Source organism: Petromyzon marinus, chromosome 19 (assembly GCF_048934315.1).
Source record: "Petromyzon marinus isolate PM22_M1 ecotype Great Lakes invasive population chromosome 19, UKy_Petmar_22M1.pri1.0, whole genome shotgun sequence".
Taxonomy (NCBI): Eukaryota; Metazoa; Chordata; class Hyperoartia; order Petromyzontiformes; family Petromyzontidae; genus Petromyzon; species Petromyzon marinus.
In genome coordinates this window covers 1,134,838-1,137,726 of record NC_133685.1, presented here as the reverse complement: position 1 = coordinate 1,137,726, position 2,889 = coordinate 1,134,838, and positions in this window count along the sequence as shown.

Sequence of the window (2,889 nt, the reverse complement as noted above, 5' to 3'; positions counted from 1 at the left end):
CGCCACGTGATCCGCGTGAGAGCCTGTGACGTAATCGTTCTGAGGCCCCGCCTACCCGCAAGCGAGCCCCGCCCATCCGGGCGGGAGCACCGCCCCCCTCTCGATACCCAGCCCCGCCCATCTACGCGTAAGCCACCGCCCACTCTGCCACGTGCTTCACCCCTGGCCGGCTTGCCCATGTAAACATTGCGGCGCCCCGATCCACTGCTGGATTGCGGGCTTTCCGAACGCCGTTGAGATTCATTGACCATACTTCACCACGTTGGGCAGTGCGGCTTGGTGAAGGCGGGGAGCATAGACGTGTGAGAGCACAGAAGTTCCAGTTTCAAGTTTATTTTGGTTTATTTGAACGAATGATCTGGGTCACCAAAATAACAACAGCGAAACAAAGCACAACAGCACTGAAGCAAACACAGTAGTAGAGCAATGCATTCTGCTGCGCTGCCTCCTGCTGCCCACAACGGAACCAGGAGCCTATTGCACCTGTTATGCATGGCGATCGTCCAATCGAGCACTATCCAGGCGAGATGTTAACTACTTCGCCTGGTGTGAGCAAGAGGTCACGTGTTCGATCCTGACCCTAACGCTTTTATATTTGGAGTTTGCGTGTCTCTCTCCCCGTGGTCGCGTGGATTTTTCTCAGGGATTTTCCCTCCACATTTAGAATCAACGTCACGCGTTCAGAGTATTTGGCTGCTGCTATAAGTGTCCACGTGATAAGCCACTTCGTCGGGCTATCATTTGTGGCCAGGTCGCCTCTGAAAAAGAGCTACGTAGCTCTGTAGACTTTACCTGGTAATATAAAGTAAAAGCTTAGTACCAGCTGAGCATCCGAGATGTGACGAGATCGGGCACATCCGTGTGATTTTGTCAAAGGCAGGTCTTAATCATTCTCAATAGATCCGCGCGTATAATTTGTCGGCAAGTCCAATCAACTCCACATAATCCTGTACCACATCAGCCCATCTCCTCTCCAGTCCGTGCCGCGCCCGTTTCGCCCCATCTCTCCGGCCAAACAGAAGCTGCTTGGGCATGCGGGCTACATGACCCAGCCAACTCAGCCTCACCTGCCGGAGGAGCTCACTGATGATGGGACTGTGAGCTCCTTATACAATCCAGTCTGGTTAACCCCAGGATGCATCGCAGGCAGGACAGCAGGAATGTTTCTAAACCGCGCAGATGTCGCTTCAGAAGGGTCCATGTTTCGCGAGAATAGAGATGGGAGGGCATAACTGTGGCCCAAAAGACCCGAAGCTTCGTGTAGAGCGACAGACCAGGTAGCGTCCACACAGCTGCCAACATCACACATATATGCATACACACATATATACACACCCCACAAATACACAAGCACATACCACATAGATCCATACATACCACATACAATGAAGACATACACACACCTAACACGTCCCACATTAGCAACACAATCACATACACACACTTGCACAACACACACACACACACGTACACCACATACATGCACTTCACCGTGCGAAAGTAGTCACGGGAGGTATGTGTTGTGACGTTGAGCCCCCCAAGGCAGCCAGAGATTGGGCGGGGGGGGGGGTTATAGGGCGGGGAGGGGAGGGGGAGGGTGCGGTGGGAGGGGGTGATTGGGGGAACAGTCGTGGGAACCCGAATCCTGGCAGCCGGGGCATTTAAACTGAAGTGCGTCGTTGATGCCTTCAAGATGAATGTAGAGATATCACCTCCGTCAACCGACGCAACTTGCCCAGAGTTAGAACCTTCTCGCAAGTCATCAATCAATGTGGTTTCTTGTCGGGCGTCAGGGTGCCACAGTGGACCGCTCTGGTTGACGCAACAGGCCTGCGTCACCTCGCCTTCTTCGTGATGGATTTATGGGGAAATAATTTTCTTTGCAAAAACATCTCGCCCCTAATACCTCCCACTCCCCCCCAACATTGTAGAGCGTTCCGAGCCACGTTTAGACGTTTCATAAATCCACGATGCATTGTACTGTCGTGACCACACCCTCACCGTGGCTTGAGATGCCACTGGTCTGAAGGCCTTAGAGCCCAGGTGACATTCATTGTGTTCTATTTCGCTCACGTGGACAGGTGTGGAGGCTGATAGCCTCCCTCTCCTCTGGCGCAAACGCACTGCCTTTTGCTTTGAATGGGGTTCCCATAGTTTACACGGAGCGGTCTTGCCAAATAACATCTGGTAATCCTAGAGTATTTATTCAATACGGCTGAATGCTGATGAGACCCAGAAGGTTCGAAACTGGTCCAGACGTTTCTTCTGTAACATTGTTCCAGAAAGCCGGAGGGATCGTCACGCGCCCTCGTGATCTCCTTTGTGCCAAAATGAATCGCGCAAATACCGAACGCGCGCCACGATCTACGACGCGTCGCGGCGGCGGCGCCGCGACGCGGAGATGACTTGAGTCACGGCGCTTCAACTCGCTTTGCAAATTCGCTTACATACGACAGCCGAAGAGGGCCGGCTTGAGGAAGTTTCCCAAACCGTGCGGTTGAATTGGAAAGCCGCCATAGGGCTCCGTGTTGAGGGCGTGCGGGGGTCACGGTCAGTGGTTCGCAATCGTGCGGGCAATGTTCTGCGGGGGTTCTGGGATCCTACGCAGCCCCACCCCTCAATGGGCAAGGGGCATAAAAGGGGACCTCCCCAGCCGATCTGGACCAGTTGAAGACCGAAGCCGAAGAGCAGCTAGGGCCCTGAGACCCCTAGCCCCGCTGTCCTTGTCAGGACCGGGACTCTGTGCGGCTCAGCGGTGAGACCCTGGGAACCCCTGGCCCGACGTCCTTGTAAGGGCCGGGTCCAGTGGGTCAGTGGTGGGAACTCGCACCCTGGCTAGGGCGAGTTAGAATAGCCTCCCCCTAGGCACCCATAGCCAGAGGACCCTGA